General features: G+C 45.8%; 1 protein-coding gene across 7 annotated transcripts in view; it reads left to right on the top strand.

Annotated features, from left to right (window-relative positions):
* DAGLA (diacylglycerol lipase alpha) overlaps positions 1-20,943 on the top strand; it is a 61,489-nt gene that overhangs the window by 7,208 nt on the left and 33,338 nt on the right. For 6 of the 7 annotated variants that reach the window (XM_030468554.1, XM_030468553.1, XM_030468556.1 and 3 more), the window contains exon 2: positions 16,442-16,568. The gene's annotated coding sequence lies outside the window, so the exon portion shown is untranslated. Of the gene's footprint in view, positions 1-8,930; positions 9,137-16,441; positions 16,569-20,943 lie in introns of those variants that run through there. The other variant, XM_030468559.1, reaches the window with a different exon arrangement.

Below are 20,943 nucleotides of genomic sequence, written 5' to 3'. Positions count from 1 at the left end.
TTTTCCTAATATCCAACCTAAACCTCCCCTGGCAGAGCTGAAGCTCTGCCAGGGGAGGTTTAGGTTGGATATTAGGAAAGGATTCTCTGCAGAGAGGGTGATCAGGCATTGGAATGGGCTGCCCAGGGAAGTAGTGGATTCTCCGTGTCTGGAGATCTTTCCAAAGAGCCTGGATGTGGCACTGAGTGCCATGGGCTGGGAACCACGGGGGGAGTGGATCAAGGGTTGGAGCTGATGAGCTCTGAGGTCCCTTCCAACCCAGCCCATTCTGTGATTCTATGATTCAAGGTGGGGATGAGAAGTCTTCTCCTAACACATCCTTGCTGGGGGGTTAGTGTGGGACTTCCAGCTTTGGGCCTCAGTTTCCCTCTTTTCTCAGAAGTTTTCTCCCTCTTCTTCTGTTCAGAAGTAGTTTGGGCCCTGAGGAAGGTGTGAATCCTATAGGGGCTCTGTCAGCCCCTCTGGTTCTTTAGGGACATTGGCATCCTAAAGCTGGGGGTAAGCACTGAGGATCCTTTCCAGGGGTTTCTTCTCCCCTGGTGGGACACTTCTTTGGGACACTTTGGTGCTCTGTGACACGGGAGGTGGGAAGATGAGCTTGGAGCATCTAAATAACGAGTTTATTCTAAATGAGCTTGTAATTCTTTGTTGAATGCATCCAGTTACTTGCTGGTGCTGAAACTGATGCTCTCCTCTTCTTGGGAAGACATGGGAAGGTAATTTTAAACTGTGGTGGTGGTTACAAGGAGCAATTAGCTAATAGGTAAATATGAGAAGGCTCCTTTAAGCAAGTAGGTGCTCTAAGCATTTGCCAAGGTATTTTTTTCCCTTTATGATTTATTTTATTTATTATATTTATTATTATTATTATTATTTATTATTTATTTTATTCCCTTTATGATTCCCTTTGTGATTTATTGGTCTAGAGTTATGATTTTCAGCACAGACCTGAGAGATCCTGAGTTTAGATCCAGGCAGGTTTCTAAGCACTGAGTCCTTTTCTGAAGAGCAGCAAATGTGTAACTAAAATGGAGAATCCCTTAGGCCACCTTAACTAAAACTGAACAGGATAATAAGGAGAAATTGAGGACTTTGCTGTTACAGAGGCATTGCAGGAAATACAACAGAAATGGTGAGGCTGGGATGAAAAAAACCCAAGAAGCTCCAGTGCATTTCTGCCCTGCAAGGGTTCCCTCCAGCTGGGTTTTGCTGCTGTTAGAAGCTGGGATTGACACAAATCTGCATCTTTGAGAAAGAAGAACAGAAATTAATATTATGTTATGTCATGGCTTGTCTTTTCAGCACAGACCTGAGTAATGGTTTTGCCTCTGTTTACAGCCAGAGCCTTGATATATTTTTGGAACCTAGATTCCAGCTTCAAAGTCTGAGCTTCTGGAGGCTTTGTCTTTCCCCCCCCCCCCGTGTGATCTGCCAAATGATCTTGCAAAATTGTGCTGTTATCTCTGGTGGGAAATTAACTATTTCACCTCCCAGGAAAGCAAAGCAACTCAGGTGCTGCTTCTGCATTTGCAGCATCTCAGCCAGCTTGTGGCTGCCCTGAATAAAGGGAATTAATTCTACCTGTTGGAGTTGTCCTGCATTTCTTGGTTCTATCAAGACCCCTTAAAAGGGTTTGTTGTAATATTTCTACCTGGTAACTTCCCTTGATGTCTGGCTTGGCTTTGGTAATGTCCAAAAAAAGAAATATTTTTGCCTTTTGGAACTACAACCCAGATGTTGGAAGCTTCAGGTGTGAGCAGCAGTTCCTGAAGTGCAGTCAGGTGAAGGCCAAGTGGTTCTGCAGCAGGAAGGAGATCACTTTGTGTTTTCAAGGGAACAAAACCCTTTGAAAAAATGAAGTTCAAGAACTTCAGCTTCTCAAACCCTCTGGAAAGGGCAGAATTCCCCTAGCCCAGTGCTCTGCCTCTTGTTCAGGGCATCCCTCTGAAGACCAGTGATGTGAAAGACCCTTGGTGCCTGCTTTACCTCTCCACCAGGTTTAACCTTGCAGACTCCAGCATCCTTTTTGTGTCTGTGTTCTGTTTGTCACCCTCTCCAGGGCTTCCCAGCATCCAGGAATGCCAGCAGCTTCCCTTAAATGGGAGCATTCAGATAGGAACCTCTGGAGTTTTGCCTTGGGGAGGGGGATAAGGGGGGACGTGCCCATCATCCCCTCTCAGAGGATGTATCTGCTGAATGATGGAAAACTCAGATCCTTAAAAAGAAAATGAAGCAGATATTTCAATGAAGAAGCAGGGATTTGCTTCCTGTGTAGTGGACACTTTTTCTCCCTGGAATAGGATGGGGAATAATGAGATTTCTGTGAGAGCTTCTCTGCTCTGGGGCTGCTCTTCCCCTCACCTTTGTCATTTGCAGATTTTTTTCCTAGCAGAGAAAAGAAGCTGCTCTTTCTTTTCCAGTCTTCCTTCCGAGCTTAATATGGATGGGGCTAAAACTATTTGGCAGATGAATAATGAAGGATAGGAAGTGAGAGATGCCTTTCCCAAGATGTTCTATAACTGGAAAGAGTGGAGCCTTCCTGAACCTTCAGTGACATCAGAGGAGCCCAGGGCAAAACCCTTTTCCTTAATTGTGGGGTTAAAACTTCATTCTGCAGGAAACCAGGGGGTTTTTTTTCTCCAGAAGTCCTTTCCCCTCTCTATTTCATGCTTATTCTTGGTGTTCAATACTTTAGTTTGGGAAAACTGCCTTTTTTTTCTTTTAGCCTCCTTTATTATTATTATTATTATTTTTCAACACAAAGCACATGCTTTCTTCCAGATCTGAAAGCAAACTCTTTTTAAATCCCTCAGGGGCCATAATTAAATTTTACTCCATAGAAAACAGGGACAACCACAAATTCAGTCTTGTCTTTGGTGCTTGTTCCAAGCCTGGAAGAGTCTCAGATAATCATTACTTACATCTAACTCCTTAGTTTGATTACTTTATAGGCCCCCAACTTCTCTGCTAGTGAGGAAGGGAATTTCTGAGGGTGGAGGAATTAATTTGGGTGGTTTTGGAGGTGGGAACCATGTAGGATGCTGCAGAAAATGCTGGTTCTGAGAATGGGTGGCTGAGTAAGTGTGGTGCAGCTGAAGTGCCTCCTGGCAACCTGCTGGGAAAAGTTAAGGATTTGGGTGTAATATCTGGGTCTCTAAACCTGGGAAGTGCCCAGGATGTTGGATTTACCCTAGGGAATTTCAGGCAGAAAGGCTGAAAACCCCCTGTGAGGTGGGCAGCAGGGATTTGGGGAGCAAAGGCAGGAATCTGGGGAAGTTCTGCAGGTTGGAGGGCTGGCTGTGTGTTCAGCCCATGGGCTGCTGAGGCTGAGGAAATGCCCCAACTCCACCCCTGCCCTTTGCAGGGTGAGGAACTGACATTTTGGCCTTGGTTTTACTGATTCCTGGGGTGTTCATTCCCTGGAGAAAAAGCCTCTGCTGAGGAATTCTTGAGGTCTGCTGCATCTGACCTTTATTGTTTGGGACTTGCAATGCCTGATTTGTCCTGAGTTATCTTGACCAGGTCCTTGAGGGGATGAGATCACCACAGAAATAGTGATTTTTATATTTTTTTTTTTCTTCAACTGAGAGTGATAAAGAGCAGAGGAATCCAGCCTGTTATTTATCTGATGGATTTTCACCTCCTTCTTCTCCTCTGCTCTTGTGTGGAGGGGCTGGGGAAGGTTAAATGGCTGTTTGCAGACAGTAGGCATTAAAATAGAAATAAATTGATGAAGTGGCCAGCAGCAGGGACAAAAAAAAAAAAAGGAAATGAGCCACTGAACTCTGGCACAATGTGAACTGAAAGCTTGGGAGGGACTTGTGTGTTTTAGGATCCACTGGAGAAGCCAGAGGGGTGAAGCAGCAGATCTCTGCTTTTAATGACTCTGAACCCTTCCAAATCCATCTGAAGTTGAGAGAAAGGAAAGAAATTGCCTGTTTCTCCTCAGTTTCTCCTCTGCAGTGAGTAGGCACACTGGTACAAAATGTTTTGAGTACTTTTTCAAGTTCTGTGACAGCTGCTCTTGATGTGCAGGGGGCTTCTGGCAGCTCCTCTGAGCTGAGCTGCTTGGGAAGGCTGAGGAAGAGGATGGAGCTGGAGAAGATGGAAATCTCTCCCCCCCTGAGGATTTTGGAGAGAGCTACCTGAGTTAATTATCCTGTTGGAACAAGGATGAAGGATCAGGATGAAGGATCAGTCAGTGTCCCTTATCCTGGGACAAGCTGCTTTTCTCATCTTCTGGTTAATTCTTGTGTTAGAAACAACAAAAAAAGCCTTGGAAATGGGATAATAAATGGGGTTTTTAATTGAACAGAGAACAGCAAGAGACAACTCTAGTCTTGCTTCCCACTTAGAGGTGTTTACAAGGAGGAAAGGCCTCTCACTTGCATGGTCATGGCACTGGACAAGACTTGGGGGGGTTTATTTGGGGAGAGGAAAATAAGATTCAACTAAAAGGGAAGGAATCCCACTGGTTCCTGTTAGTGTAGCTGCAGGATGTGTCACTGCTCTGGGTATTGTGACCACGAAATGAAATCTTTTGGAGTGCAAGAGCATGAAAGGGTGTGGTTAAAGCAATCAGGAGCCATTTCACTTCAATTTGCCTGATTTATGATGTGAATATCTCAACGCTAACATGGATTTGTTTTGCAAAGCAGTGGACTGTAAGTTACCTGGGGGGAAGCCAGAACACTCCCTCTTGAACTAGCATGGGAAAAACCCAACTCTGGAGCCTCTCTGGTGCAGACCACAAGGATTAAACATTCCCAAAGAAAGAGTAAGTTGAACTTTCAGTTCTTCCAGCAGGCACCGTTTCAGTAGTTTGTTTTCTTTGTGCTAATATTTGAGGAAGTTTTTTTTTGGGGGGGGGAGTGTGAGCAAACTTCTTTTTCTCTCCCTGGGCTGTTGTGAAATGCCAGAGGGTGGGATTCAGGAACTCCTGGTTGTCCAAGCCTGGAGAAGCAGAAGATCCTGTTCCCAGAAAATGTGTTCATACATTTCCTTCTGTTTGAGATGGGATCTGTTGGTGTTTGCTCAACTGCCTTGCACCTGGCTGCTGCCTCTCTGCAGGGATTTTCCAAGAATTGGCTTTTCACCATGGAGTTTCTGTTTAAATTCTGGATTTTGGAGGAGAAAAGGTGGTGGATTCCAATTAGGAGAGACAAAAAGGGAGGAAGATGATTATCCAGGACTCTCTAACCCTCAGGATGGTGTGGCTGCTGCTCCCTTTTTGTAGAAGAGATAAGAAAAGTCTTTCTTTTCTTCAAGCTTGCATCATCTTCTTGTTGCAGAAGAGCTCCCAAGACTTCATTAGGTATTTCCACTGTTGGAAAAGGAGAGCTGAAGTTGGAAGCAGTTGTGGTTCTTGTGTTCCTATGGGAACAGATAGAAGATGCAGGGGCTTGAATTCTCAACTACAAGGGGATTTGTCAAGAAAGGTGGGAAAAAGAGTTGATTTCTGACTTGAGTGGGAAACTAATACTCCTCCTTTCCCTGCCTGGCTCCTGCCTGCAAGTTTTTCTCTGCTGAAGAGAGGACAGGATTCTGTGCAGTGTCTTCAAGACAAAATGCTTCACTGCTCCATGGCCACAGAGTTAATTACAAGGAGATCCAGGAGTCCACCCTGCTGCTTTTTTCCTGCTTTTTCTTGCATTCTGTGCTCTTGCTGAATGCAGAAGGGCTGCAAAAAGCCCACCCCAGAGTTTTGGTGCCCAGAGCAGTGGTGTTTGTGGGGCAGGGTTAGGAACTCACTCAGAATTACCATGCCAGACAAAATTCTTTGTGAATCCACTCTTATTTAAAGGAGATAAAACATTCAGAGGGCACAGACTGGTTGGATTCTGCTGTGCCCAGTTGCAAGCTGCTGGTGAAAGGGAGGACTTTGCCCAGCCCTGTCTAGGACATCTCTTCCTGGGGAGCTTGGCCAACATGTTCTCCTTGTTCAGGAAGGTTGGGTGGTGTCAGTCATGGTGCATCAAGGAAATCAGCTGCATTTCTGGGACCTGAGAGGAGCTGCAGTCCCAAAGTTAGGTTGCTGAGAAGGACATGGCAACAAGAAAGGAGCTGGATGAATGGAGAGGTTTGTTTTCTAAGTGTCTGGTTTCAGCTAAATTCAATGGAAAGCAGACACCTGCCTAGGGGTGGTGCCTTACTGGCTTTTGGATGAGTGTTCTTCCTGGTCACCAGCAAAAGAAATGTGGTGGATCTGCCAGGTTGGCACAGCAGCTAAAGGCTCATGGGGGAAAAAAAGGGGGGACCTGGTCTTAAAATGGAGCTTGTGAGGTGAGTAAACCCCATTGTTTTGCACTTACCTCTTCAGAAGGACTTCCCTTTGATGTTCTTAAATATACAGAACTTTTTGTTCAGCTCTTTAACTGTTCCAAAGTCAACACAACGTGGCCAGTGAGCAAAAGTAGGACTGTGACTCCCAGCAGATGGGCTGAGCAGGAGGTGTGGTGTGGCTGAGACTGCCAGGGATGCTTTGGTGGTGAGTACTCCTGGTTGTGATTAAAAGAGGTGCTGGGGACTTGTCTGAAGCATTGGAGCTTTTCTCTTTGGGAGTTTCCAGGGCCACTTCTGCCACTGGAGCTGCACAGTTATGGGGAGCACATCTGGGGGCTCCTGCTTGTAGATCACTGTCTCTTATTAACTCCTATTTCACTCTTATTACTCTTATCTTTATTACTTTACAATTCAATTACTTGAATTGTTATCAAGTCTTCCCCTAAATCTGTGGGGTTTCAATCAGTTGGTAGCTGGCCATTAAATATCAATATCCTTAGGACTTTAACTTCCCTGTTCTTAGTGCAAATCATGGAGTTTCTTCATCATCCTCATGTTCTCTGTGTTCCCAACGTTGGGAGATGCAATTTGAATGAAGATCATCTGCCTGAAAGTTCCAGGGCTTCATGTAAAGGATAATACTGCTTTCTTTGGAGCCCTTGTACTGAGGGCACTTAGTGAAGACTCAGAACTCCAGAGAACAGAATTCCAGCTTCCTTGTGGAGGAGGAAAAACCCACCCAAGAAATGTGGTTTGGTTGGGTGGTGGTTTTTGGGGTTTTTTTTGCATTTTCTGTTCTTGTCTGCAAAAATCCATGGTTTATCTCAATTTTCCCCAAAACTAGGGATGTCAAAAAGTTGCACATCTGGGGGCTCCTGCTTGTAGATCACTGTCTCTTATTTACTCCTATTTCACTCTTATTACTCTTATCTTTATTACTTTACAATTCAATTACTTGAATTGTTATCAAGTCTTCCCCTAAATCTGTGGGGTTCCAATCAGTTGGTAGCTGGCCATTAAATATCAATATTCTTAGGACTTTAACTTCCCTGTGCTTAGTGCAAATCATGGAGTTTCTTCACCATCCTCATGTTCTCTGTGTTCCCAACGTTGGGAGATGCAATTTGAATGAAGATCATCTGCCTGAAAGTTCCAGGGCTTCATGTAAAGGATAATACTGCTTTCTTTGGAGCCCTTATACTGAGGGCACTTAGTGAAGACTCAGAACTCCAGAGAACAGAATTCCAGCTTCCTTGTGGACGAGGAAAAACCCACCCAAGAAATGTGGTTTGGTTGGGTGGTGGTTTTTGGTTTTTTTTTTAATTTTCTGTTCTTGTCTGCAAAAATCCATGGTTTATCTCAACTTCCCCCAAAACAGGGATGTCAATAAGTTGCAGGCACTTGAAAAAAAAATTGCCTGTGTGTTTCTGGTGCAGGGGGATGGACAACACAAAGGTCACTGCAGCCCTTGCTGGCATCTGGAGCAGGAACATGATGCCTGCTTGCTGGCAGCTGAGGGAGGGGTGTTAAAGTGGCAGGCTCTTGCTGTACTCATTCTGCCTTCCAACTTTTTCCCCTTCCCAATCTTCTGTTTGCTCTTTTACTCCTGGATTCTTTATCTCCCATCCTGATGCTGCTTTTGGGTTCAAAATGTTGGTTTTTTTTTTCAACTGACAGGGTCAGAAAAGGAGTTGGTGCTGTGCAGGACGAGGGTGGGATTTGAGTTCCCCCACTTGCCATTGTGCCTCTGTGTGTAGGTGAGCTTGTAAGCCCAGAAAGTAACACATTTCAGGGACCAGATTGTCTCTCTGCCTCTGCCCTGCTTCTTTCATGTACAGCCTGGAAGGTTCTTCACTGGTGGAAATGTAGAATTTTATTATTTCTTTTTAATTTTGCTGGTGTATTAGGGGAAAGCATAGGGAGAGGAGGAGGGAGAGAGGGAAGGAGGCATGCGTGGGCTGCTGGTGTTGCAATTTAAAACCTACTCATGGAAAAGGAGTGGGGTCATTCTGGTGTCCTTTGTCTAATTTTTCTTTTTCCAGATGAACTTCAGCCTGGTAGCTGGAACACCTTTCAAGTTTCAGTGGTGCCAGGAGAGAACATTGAACCGACAGTGAATTATTTATAGTGTCATGCTGCCAGGATTCTTATTTCCTTACTCCAGAGTGACATTCTGCCAGTATTCTTATTTCTTTACTCCAGAGTGATCATTTTTTTGCCTCTTGGTATCATTTGTTCAGCTGAAGTAGGATCCTGCCTGCTGGTGCTTGCTCTTCACACTGATCCTGGCTGTGCCTGAGTGCAGTGGAGGGAGGAAGGGAGGGAGAAGCCCGTGGACAGGAATTTTTTCCAGTTTAAAGAATGCTCAAATTCATCATGTGTTAGGCAAGTGGATGCTGGAGCAGACTGTGCTTTCTGGGTCTGCCTTCTCTGCTCTTTTCCTCTTTGCAGTGAAAATAAAATCACAAGTGATCTGTGCAGACGGGTTGGATGCTGCGTGTCCTGAGGTGCACACACAGACAGGTTCTTCATGGGAGTAACAGCAACACTGATCTGTGGATAGCAGAATTCTTCATTATCTTGCTTCCAGCAGTAACCTAATCACTACCAGGTTCTGCTAATGAATTCCCTGCCCAGCTCTTTATTTCCAGCAGAAATTTCCTTTTGTCCTCCACCTCTTGACGTCTCCCCCAGCGCTCCCAGTTTGGAGGAAGGAATGCAGGAAACTGGACTTGACTGATGGCCAGCTCCAGAGAAAAAAGGCTGGAGAGAGGTTCTTGACCAAGCGTGGATTCCTGAGGTCATCAGAACCTGAATGGCAGATGTTAGAGGCCCAGAGTTTTCCCTGGAAAAGGTGTGTTGCTTGTGGAGTGTGGGAAAGGCAAACGCCGTGAAGCTTTGTGAGCAATTCCTTGGCATCTCAATGCACTTGTCATGTGCTCTGTCACTGAGCACTTGGGAAAATCCCCTTCTCCAGGAGTCTGGGATTACAGTCATAGTTTGGAAAAGAACAGGAGCCATCTGACAGGGCTCTGCTGTAGCTTTGTGTCCTTGCAAAGTGTTGCACGCACAGAGTTTCAGACTGGGATCTGCAGAGAAATCCTGAGGGCTCCCCAGGGCAGTCTGCAAGGTCCAGGCAGGGTTCAAGTTGAGCAAAACATCTCTGTGAGAATGCAGCCTTGATTCCTCTTATTTCCTTTTCCAAAAGGGCTGAAAAACATTTTCCCATATTGCCCAGGAATGAACTGTAGGAAATCTCAGCTTGAATGTTTGTGCCCGTGGTGAGAATTTAAGTGGCTGCAGGAAGAAATTGAGGAAAATAGCACAGGAGTAAGGTACAAAAGAGCTCAGACCTAGGCTAGGCTTATGCCTGATATTTAGAGGCTTGATTATGCCTTAATCAGTCGGGTTAATTGCAATATAACATTGCTCTGAGGCCTTTGAGCTCTAATCAAGGATGAGGATCTGCATCACACATTGAAAAAGAGATTTAATTTTATTTTTTTGCAGGCTTTGAAAGTTCCCTTGCAAGAACAATAAATTGGTTACCAAGCCCCAGATCTTGTGCTTATGATCTCTTCCAAAATGATAATATTTTCACCAAGGACTGTTTCAGGCATTTACTTCTGAAACCCAGTTGAAAAGCTTGAAATGAATGGACCCTTCATGGTTAATCGTAATATAACTTAAGGAAGAGGGGAAAAAAATTCCTCACCTAGACAAATCCTGCAGCAGGCATTGCCACAAAAGCTCTACATTTAATTATGGGGATAATGATGCAGTGCCTACAGCATAAGAGGAAAAGTTCTTTTTCTCCTAAGAGCCTAAAACTGTGTTGGCTCAGAGCCTGTCACTTGTCCTGGAGTATATCTGAATAAACAGCTTTTTTTTTTTTTTTTTTCATTTAATCCTGTTTGCATTATAAGTTCAAGTGTGAAGATTCATCTAGCAGTTGAAAACCTTAGCTGCTAGCTTAGAGGAAAGGTGACTTCTCCTCTGGAAATCACTTGAAAAATGCAGCTGATGAAGCAGGGATCCTTCCCGTTTGCTGTTAGCAAGTTCTCAGGAGGAGATTTGGGGTCAGCTCCTCTGCTTTATCCCTCTTGGTGATGGAGCAGTGAAATCCCTTTGTTTCACAAGAATTGCAGAGTTATTGATGTCTTAATTTTCCAGTTGTAGTTCAGCAGAGAGAGATCTGAGCTGGGAGCAGGGCTTTTGTCCAGGTTGTGCAGCAGCCAGCTCCCTGAGCATTCATCCTCCCATCCAAGCTCTTGGATTTCCACCTGGGAGCAGATAAGAAGGCTACTTACACCCCTGAGCTTGACCTGGCTGCTTTTCTTCAGGAAAGGTGACACTTGTTGAGTTCAGACAGGCCCAGGGTTCAGGAGTGCTTTGAAAAGAAGCTGTGGTTTGTTTCTGGAGGAGCTGGGTGGCTGAGCTGCTTTCTTTGGCAGGAATCTTCCTGTGGTAAGGTGGCCACTCTTTGTTTATTTTGCTTTTACAGTTTGCTGGCACCAACCTGATGTTATTTAGATGGAGCTTGTACCTACATTTTGTCCCCTTCTCTTTGGCAGGGAGAAGATCCCTCACTGCTTTCCCACTTATCTCTGATCATATTTTCATGGTTCTCTTCTCTGTGTATTACTAACCATGCTTTTCATTCCTGTTCTAAAGAGTCCCTGCTGCTTTTTTGTACCTCCTAGCACAGTGCTGGAGCTGGTGGACTCCTCTGTGTGGCTCATCCTCATTTCCTGCACTCCATTAGCTTGGGAAAAAATTGTTCCTGATTTTTCTTTCAGCCTAACCAGTTGTCAGCCACAGGAACAGGCAGGCTGTGCTTTTCAGCTCATGTCTAGATGGAGCCAAGGAATGCTTTTTCCTGGGTGCTGTAGCTCTCCTCTTGTCATGTGGGATGTGTCCTTCTGCCTCACCTCCTCTCCCCTTTGCTTTTGTCCATCTTTGCTGAACTCATTCTAGGTGCAGAGGTGGTGGTGATGCTGTCAGGCTTTCCTAACTCCTTCCACCATGTCCTGGGTGACTTCTCCAGGAGCAGCTAAAGAGAGAGGGCAAGGAGAATGTGGAAAGCAGGAGGATGGTGGCAACAGGACAAAAAAAAAAAGTGTTATCATAAGAATATAAAGACAACCCTTGGGACTGTCTGGAAACACTTTGCTCATGTTGAGATCTTACAGAATCAGCTCCAAGCTCCTGCACACCACTGGTGGAAGGAATATAGGGTGTTCTGCTTCATCTGCCCCTGCCTCTAACCTTCTTCTGGAGCTGGAATGAGCTTGTTAGGTGATGGTCCTGCTGGGAAACCCAAGGAAAATACCCTGCAACTGGGATCTTGGAAGAGCTATGAGGTGGAGTAGAAAGGGAGAGGGGGGCAGCATGGCAAGGAGATACCTGGAGGAAAGGGGGGAGTGCTGGTTTAGGGACTGAGTGTGAAAACTTGGGTGTGCTGGGAGGAGGAGGTGTGTGGTACCCTGGCTGGAGATGGGAATGGGTGGCTGTGCTCCCTGAATTTGTCAGGCTGGTGTGGAGCAGAGGATGAGATGCTGAGCAGCTGCTCCAGCTCCAGGGTCTTCAGTGATGAACCCACTGAGAACAATAAGCAGAAGAAGTTTATGTAAGCTCTTGGACAGAGGAAAAAAAAAAAAAAAAAAGAGTAAAATACATGTAAGGCAGAGTATTTGCAGGAGTCAGAGCTGGCAAGCTAAAGGACTACAGGATGTTAAGTAGGAGACCTCCTAAAATTGAGTTGTCTAATTAAATCCTGAGCTAGAAACTGAATTCCCAACTCACCTACTGGCTCTCCCTGGGGTGCAGGAGGAAGGAACACTGCCAGTGAGGGATGGGCTGAGGTGTGTGTGTGTGTGTTCTGGGAGCAGGAGGAGGTCTGGAAGCAGGCACAGCTGGAGCCACCAAGGAGAGGAGCTCTGGATGCAGATGCTCTGCTGGACCTGGGAGCTGAAGGTGCTGTGTGGTGGTGCTGAGGAGGAGGGATGTGTGTGCTGGGCTTTGGAAGTGGAGCTGATGGAGGCTCTGCCTGAAGAAAAGGGCTTTTTAGCTCCAGGTTGTGGGAATATAAATATATATATATATATATATATAAGGCTTAAATATGAGACAAGATTGGAGGAACCTGGGCTTGATTCATCCTTGCTTACATAAGCAAAATGAAAATAGGATCCCTGCCTTCTCTCATCACATGCATCCAAATCTGCAAGTCAGGAAGAGGCTACCTACTTCAGCTTGGCAGGATTCCACCCAGGATTTCAGTTTTCCTCTTGCTGTGTCATTAGGGAAGCACTGGCCAGGGGGAGAATTCCCAGGAAAAGGAGAGGAAGCGTTTGGGCTCCTTGTGCTGGGGATGGATGGTGCATCCCAGGGGGGGGTTTGGGCTGCTCTTGGTGCCTCTCCCTGCAGCTTTCTCTGAAGCACCAGCTGGAGAGAGCAGCTCCAGGGAAAGCAAAAAAAACCTGGTAAGTCACAGGGTTTGATTTCCACTGGGTCTGAATTTGGGACTTAATTTCTAAGCCCAAGAGGGAGGTGGAAGCTGCATGAAGTGAACAGTTGGGGATTTATTTATTTTGTTTTATTTTATTTTTTTAATGCTGCACTCTGCCTGGGTGATTCCTCTGGGTTCCTAAAGGGGAAGCTTGTAGGGTTGGAGGGAAAGCAGCTGTTGGCAGCTGGAAGGAGGAGCTCTGCTTCTCTCAAGAATACTTTGAGGCATCTTAGGAACAACAACCAAAAAAAAAAAAACCCAGATCAATATAGAGAAAGAGATGGAGGGCTGCAAAGCAGTGGCATCAAGGGAAGCCACACCAGAAATGTGGAGACTGGAAGAGAAAAGGAGCTAGAGAATGACAGAATAATGGGGGGAGTGGGTTGCTGGAGGAGAGAGAAGATGCACAAAAACAGAAGGATTGGGTTAGGAGACAAGGGAGGCTTTCAGAAAGCTCTGGGTAAGCACAGGAAAGGTTCCCAGCAGGGCTGGGGTGAGAGGAACTGCCTGGGGGAGAAGCCCATGAGGATGCTCCCAGCCAGATGGTGGGTGCTGCTGAAGGGGCTGGGTGGCACTGGGGACTCTTCCCAGCGTGTCCAGGAGGTGACAGGGAGCTGGGTCCCTGCAGCCCTGAGCCCTGGAGGGGTTATTTCTGGCAGCAACCACTGAGGCAGGAAAAGTTTGCTCAGGCTGTCATTTGTCTGAGCCTGAGAGCTGGAGTCTGCCTCTCCCTCCCTCCTGCTCCTCCTTGCTTCTGATTTTTCACTGTAATTAGCAAGCTTGAACATCAGCTGGGGCAAAGCTGGGAGCTTTCTTTAGAAGGTTGTGTTCTCCAGGCAGGAGTAAGGAGGTTTTTTTTATTTTTTTTCCCTATTCTCTTCTGGGAATGCTTAGCCTGATCATTTGTTTTATTTCAAGGGCTGTTCTCATGCAGTGAGGTGGAAGCCACGGAATGGGAGGGGCAGAACCACATTTCTTCTGAAGTTGGAGCAGCAGAAGCCAGCAGCTGAAAATGCAGAGTTAGGCTTTCAATCTTTGCTTTGAGAAGCAGAAAAAATAATAATATATATATATATGTATATTTTTTTTTCTGATCTGGACTACTCAGGATGAGAAAAGCACCTTAGTCAATCCAAAGCTGTCTGACTCTCACTTACCCTGACAACCTGTTTTGCTTCTGCATCTGAAAAGCTTCTTGGGTGCTGGATTTTGAGGAGCAGAGGGTCAGGAGCTGTGTTGCTGTCACAGGCAATGGCAATTTTCTGTTGTCCCATGCTGCAAGGCCTCTTCCAGTGTCCATATGTGATATCATCCAAGTCAAGGATATTCCTAAAAGCAGAAATTCCCCATTTTCTGCTCTAGGATTTTGGCAAATAGGTGTTTCTGCTCTTAGGGGTGGACTTTAAAGGCAGAAGTGCTGTGCTGCCATTGGGTGGGTGACACTAAATACCCAGATCCTTCAAGAGCCAAAGCTCCTGACTTTTTGGGGTCTTTTGGGGTTTGCTCTTTGGTTTATTAATGCCCCAGGGTGAGCATTTAAGTGACAGAGGATGCGTTCTGTGGGATGGGCACACGGCCTGGATTCCTGGATTCTTCCCAAGGGAAGCCTTCCTCTGCAAAGCAGCAGCTTTCTGGATGTTAGGAGGTTATTATTCCCCCCAAAAAAAGGGAAAAAAAGATTCTGGGTTTGGTTTTGGGTTTGTTTTGTTTGGTTTTTTTTTTGAGGTTCTTTCTGTGAAGGCCTGGCTGGAGAGAGAGGGGATGATGGTGAAATAGAGTTAGGTTTCTAAATAGGATGCCATAAATATTGCTGGAGGTTCTGTCTGGTTAAATGTGCTTGTAGGATGAAATGGTTCTGCTTGCAGTGTATCCTGATGAATTTTCAGTGAAGGATGGGAGAAATCCAGAGCTGTTGACAAGAAATAAAACCAGTTCTGGTTGATGAGGTGCAAGAGCTCTCTGGAGGGAGAAGCTCTTGGAAGGTGGGAACCTGGGGAGGTTTGGGGAGTAAGAGGAGAAAGCAGAGCCATGCATTTGTGTTGAAATACAGGCAGTGTTTCCAGGGAAATCCCAGCACTGGGGAATGTTCCCTCTTTGGAATCGTGGTTGGCTTCTAAGGGTTTCCTGGCTTTGGAGTCACCTGTTAAAAAAGAGTTGTGAAATAGGCTGGTGGCATTTGGGGGTTGTTTGTGGGGGAAAAGAACACTTTAGGGAAGTGTAATTGGTTGTGAGTTAGGAGAAGTTGGATCCTTTGTGGTGAAATGAGATGGAAAACAGTGAGGACTTCATTTTTTTTGAGGCATGATAAGTTAGAGAGTGCTCTGGAATTCAGATCCCCCCTGGATTCAGGTCCCTTTAAGGACATGGTGGCTCTTGGGCTGTGTGACCTCCAGGGGCCAAGCTTTTCAGACTGTAGGAATCATTTCTGACTTGTAGGAATGTAAGATCCAGGCAGATCCTCACCCAAAGTAAGGGATATAAACCAAAAGTGGCAATGTCAGCCCAAGTGGAGGCACCAGGTCTCTGTCAGGCTCAGCAGATGCAGTTTTAGTGCAGGTGGCAAGGTCAGAAACCAGAGAAGCAGTGTAGGTGTTTGGTTAGAAATGGGCTTCTCAGCCCAGGGTAAAAGAAAAAACAAAGAGGCAGCACCAGGAACATGAGAATAGGTTGGATCCAAGTGAGGTTTTAATGTTTGAAGCCAATTTCTGCTGAAATTCCTCAGCTGAGCCTGGCACTTCCACCCAGTTAGCATCCTTGTCTAATGATTACAAACTGTGCTGAGAAAAAGGGGCACTGGGTTTGTGTCTGCAGAAGAGCTTGGCACATAGCAGAGATTCTCAGCATTTTGGACTTGTAACTGGGCCCATACCTGCCTCACCACTTGGGGAGAAATCCCAGGGTAAGGTAGAGTGGGGGGTGAAGCAGAAGACGTGTGGACACGGGAATGAAGCAGAAGTGTGGACAGGGGGGTTGTAACGTGATGTGAGACACTGAAATTCTGCATGGCCCCCTCTTATTCCTGCTCAATCCCCCTTGGAAGAGGCAGCTTCTCATTCCTTAGCATCTTTCCCTTCCAGGAACACCTTCCCTCCCTCCATCAAGCAGATTTTGGATGCCACAGAGCCAGCATCTCCTCCTCCTCCTGTCCTGGCAGCTGCAGGTGGAAGAACCCACAGCAATTCCCTTCTCTCCAGAGCCTGGGGCTGTGTCTCTGCTGCTCGAGGAGATGTTCCCCTGCATGCCAGCAGGTTTTTTGGGGAAGGGAGCAAGGCAGGAATGCCAAGGAGAGCTGCTGACCAGAGAGTTTTCTCCAGCTTGGCACTGATCTCCTCTTCTCCCACTTGTTTCACTCTTCTCCTGTTGGCAGCCGTGGGTCCCTGGAGCTCCCGTGGAATGACTGGTGGCTTTCCCTGGATGTGACTCATCCTCTAGGGAATTCCTGAAGCAATGAGTCAAGTTATTGGGAAAACTCTTTGCCCACCAGTGTAAACAAGGGATTACACTTTGGTGTGGTTGTCCTCTCTTCCTCAAGGCAGGTGGCTTCAAGATTCACTGGAGCAGGAATATAGATCAATTTTTTGTTTTTCACCTTAAAACATGTTCCTCCTGATGTGCTTTTATTTATCTCTTCTTTTTATTTTTTTTAAGGTGGCTGTGACAAGCATTCCAGGGTGGACTAAACCTTGCCAGCTTTGACTGTGGTGAACAATAGCTTGCCTAAAGAAATGAGGCTGTCAGACTGGCACCAGTCAGCTCCATCTGAAACCCTCCTTTTGTAAGTACCTTTTCCCACTTCATTCAGCCCTGCCTGACTTAATCCAGCCCTTCCTATTTTTCCCATTGACTTTTTAATGACTCTGTGGCCTACAACCATGAATTAACAAACTTTGAATCCAGCCATGGGGTTTAACAACAAAACCAAACAACTCTGACCCCAAATAATTGTGTCCAGGGAGACTGAACTGTTGTACCACATCTCTGAGTGTGGCTGGACCAGGGTTGTTTGCATTGCCTGATGTCAGGCAGATTTGGGGGTGCCCAGCTGCTCAAAATCTTTGAAAGTGAGGTACTTGATATGCCTAAAAACTTAGCTCAACTCCTCCAAACATTACCTTTCCATCTCCTTTCCCTGCCCTGTTCTTGCCAAGCTTTTCTGCTCGCTGCTGACTCTTCAACAGATTCATTGCTTTGTTGAACAGTAAGTTCTGTTTGAAATACAAAATTAGTTTCACTTTTTTTTATTTCTTCTTTTTTTTTGTTTTTTTTTTCCCCCTAGCAACTTGGGCATTATTTTTGCTCTAGCTTGGAATTGTCAGGAGGCTCAGCTTGTGGGCTTTGCTAGCATGAAATGTAGGTGGCTGCAGATATGTAGGCACTGATACAAGGCTTGGGTGGTGGTTTTTAACTAAATCAGTGTCAGCAGACTTGGATTGTGCTTCTCCACTCCCAGTTTTCAGGAAAGTGGCTCATTTTAAGGTAAGCTGCTGCTCTGTCAACTTCTCTTGGGTTTTTTTGACCACTCCCTCACAAAGATTTAATTTTCTGTAGTCTGACAAGTCTGAAGCTTGGAGTTAAATTGTGCTGCCCCTGAGGTCAAGGAGAAAAGTACCAGTAATCTTGGAGCTGTGAGGCTCTTTTCCTCTCACTCAGAACATTATTCTTCCTTTAATTTGGGCAATTGAAGTGTCTCTCAGTGATCAGGGTCCTTAGGTACTAAAATCAAAGTGTTTTTAAGAGGAGGACTGTGCTTGGCCCTACAAACTTTTCCTTTTTCCCCTTTGGAACAAAACCTGTGAGGTTTCCCAGCTGGAAAAAGGGAGACTTCAGATTTTTTTTCTCCTCTTTACATCCACCTCTTACTGCAGCTAAAGGCAGGCAGCACCCTTGGCAAATCAACCCGTGGAGTCCACTTACTGGAAATGGGAACTCTGCTCATGAGAGAGAAGCAATACTCCCTTTTTAAGTTGGTTTTTTTTTGGTTTTTTCCCTCTGAAAACATCACCCCTGTGGACAGGTACATGCAAAACATCTGCTGGCTGTGCCTGGTGCCTCTGTAATGAAAAATATTCAGAAAATACATTTATTCTCAAGCTTTGCATGAATACCTTCATTCCTGGGAATTCTACAGAACCAGAATGGTTTGGGTTGGAAAGGACCTTAAAGATCATCTAGTTTCAACCTCCCTGCCATGTGAGTCCATCAAAGGGAGGCAAAGGGATGCTGCCAACTTGTTATTTTTCCTTAAATGCTCATTTTCTCTCAAGTTGTTCTTGGGGAAAAGCACTAATCCTTGCAGTTGCAGAAACATCCTTTGAAATGTGAACCCTCTGTGTGCAGAGCCCCAAATCTAACTTAAATATATTAATGGCAGCATCTCTTTATTAAAAAAAAAATACTTGTGATTTTTCAGATCTGAGTTAATGCCTGGGATTATCAATCCCACTGCTGAGGAACATTGGACCCTGTGTTGTGCCAGGGCATTGCTCTCTGGGGAAAAAAAAACACTTTGGAGTGAGCAGCAAATGAGATTCTAAATCTTCTGCATTTTAAGAGTTGGTTTTTTTTTTCCTCATGAGATAAGAGGCAGCTTTTGAAATTCAAGGGTTCAAGAAGGGTTCAAGGAGGTAATGGGTAAGAAATGCTGTGTTTGAAATCAGTGTGGGACACTTGTGAGAGGTATTTCTACCCAAGGCAAGAGGCACTGGGAGTGAAGGACAGAGGGGATGGATTTAAGCAAAGAGCACATGGGCTTAGAAAACATCTTGTTGTGTTTATGGTGACAAAGGGGCCTTGGGAGGAATATTCAGGAGGAAAAAGCTGATGGAGATGGGTCAGTGTTGGGCCAGCTGGGCAGGACCAGTATGTTCCTGTGATGGTCACCATTCCAAGGGTGTATTTACACCAGCATTTAGGATTTGAAGTGGTGGGACACTCAGAAGTTGTTGTTCCCTGGGTTTTGAAGGTCAGTTCCTACTCCAAGGTGTATTTTGGGTATTGGTGTCAGTGGGCAGTGTTGCAATTCCAGGTCTAACCCAACCAATCATCTGAGTTCTGTGCTGCTGACATTGTAGTGAGCTGATTGTGGTGCAGGGGCCATGTCCAGGGGGAGCTGCAGCTGAAATGGGCCAAGCCACAAGAGGCTTTTTGAACCTTTCCTGTCTCAAACCTGATGGTTGAGTCCCATGGCTCTGGCACGGACTCATTTTATTGCCTTTCTCCTTGGAAAATGGAAGACAATAAAGGAGAATCTTTAAAAGTAGGTATGAAATTGATATTCCAGGATTGAAGACCTCCCCTAATGATTATTTTTTTTTTGCCAGCATTCTCTGCCCTGGCTGAGCAGTCTGTGGTTTGGTTGTAACATGACTCTGAGATGTTGCATGAATACACACAATATTCTCTTAATTCTCTTCCCTTAATCATATTCAGTCATGCTGGAATTATCCTCACAACCTTCTGGCAGCTGCTCTACCATCTCCCCCCCAGGGAAAGATCTTTCCCTGCAATTCCTGCAGGCTTTGCTCCCAGCAGGTACCTTCCAGAGCTTGTGCCCTTCCAGAGGTGACAGGAGGGCTCCCCTTCCTTTGGTGCAGTGGGTTTTCTCCCTACCTTGTACTCTGAACCTCAGTTTCACATTATTTTGAGTTCTCTCACGATGCTTTGTGATATTCCCACCCTGGAAGGGCACTTTGCAAAGGGGTTTTTTTCCACCTGTCCTATCACAGATTTCTTGTACAAGGGAGATGGAGAGCAACAACCCTTCCTCTGGCCTTTCTCTGGGTCCTGCAAGAGGTGCTGGAAGGGAAATGGGTTTTTTTTTGTGTGCAGACACAAACAAATGCCTCCTAGCCAGCTCCAGGGCATTTTGGATGGATGGAGCCACATCCCCCTTCTCCCTGCATGAGAAGAACAATTCCTGGATTGTGAGGAACCAAGCTCAAAACCAGAAAGAGCTCCATTTAAAGGCCCTTTGAAAAGAGCTGGGTGAGGGCTGATGAAGTTTGATCCAAGTTCTAATTGATGATTTCTGACAAGTACAGTAAGTGTTTCTAGAAAGCTCTGCTTAATGGGAACAGGAGCTTTCTGTTTGCTGTTGGGCTGGTGTTGATGGGACCCATGTCCCATGTGGGATGTGCTTGTGAGGGGCAAAAGGATGTGGGGTTCAGGTAGGAGAACTTTGATGGGGCTGGAAACTTCTGTTAATGCTTTTTGGGGGGAGAAGTTTCATGATTTATCAACCTGCAGATGTTGAAGGGTCAGGAAATGGCATGGTTAAGCATGCTGAATGTCACCTTGGGTCACCTAAGTTTGACAGACGTGGTTGGTTGAAAAGGGTGTTGCTTTTTTCTGTTGCCTTCAGTGTAAAACCACTTTGGCAGCTGCAAAAAGTACAGAGAGCTTCAGCAGCTCTCATAAAATCATTTCAGAAAGAGGAAATGCAGGTAAGGGACAGAACAGGGTGCTCTTGATGGGAGGAGAGGAGGGAGGTTGTACAGTGCTTCCCATTTGTGTGGTAGGAAGCAGAAGACAGCCCCAGGAAACTGAACTGGTGGAATTAATCTGGTGGTCTTCAGACACTCTCCTGGGCTATTTGGGTGTCACTTGGGTGTCACTTGGGTGCCTCTTGTTCTCCTGGGGCTCTCCAGCCAGGCTGCTGCCTGCACCTTCAGGCCAAGCATCTCTGGATGTGGTGTTGGGATGAAGGGAAGGTACCTCTACTGGGGTAGCACAAGGCAAGAAGAGGAGCAGGAAACAACCCTCAAGGAGATGCTGCTGGTGGTGGAGCTGCCATGACACAAAGCTGCTTTTGTTTCAGTTTTCCAGGTGGATTTTTCTAAGCAGCTCTTGAGAGGTGGTGGTTCTGGGGTAGGACTTTTCAATGAGACAGTGGGTTGGGGCTGGGACAGTCCCTGGTGGCATTTCATCCAGGTCTGCAGGAAGGTGCCACTGGGAGGATCAGTACATGACAGTCCATGGAACTGGGTTTCTGCAGAACAGCAAAAGGCTTTGGTCCTGTAGTGACTGCAGCCATCTACAGAGCTAAGACTTTGAAATTCCCTTTTCTTTTGGGCTTTCCATAGCCCAGAGTAGTGAAGATGAAGATCAGGTCACTGGGATTTGAACAGTTCTTATTTTGAGAGAGTTTGGGT

Source organism: Calypte anna, unplaced genomic scaffold (genome assembly GCF_003957555.1).
Source record: "Calypte anna isolate BGI_N300 unplaced genomic scaffold, bCalAnn1_v1.p scaffold_158_arrow_ctg1, whole genome shotgun sequence".
Classification (NCBI taxonomy): Eukaryota; Metazoa; Chordata; class Aves; order Apodiformes; family Trochilidae; genus Calypte; species Calypte anna.
The sequence above is the reverse complement of the archived record's forward strand: the minus strand, read 5'-3'. Positions and strand labels throughout refer to the sequence as shown.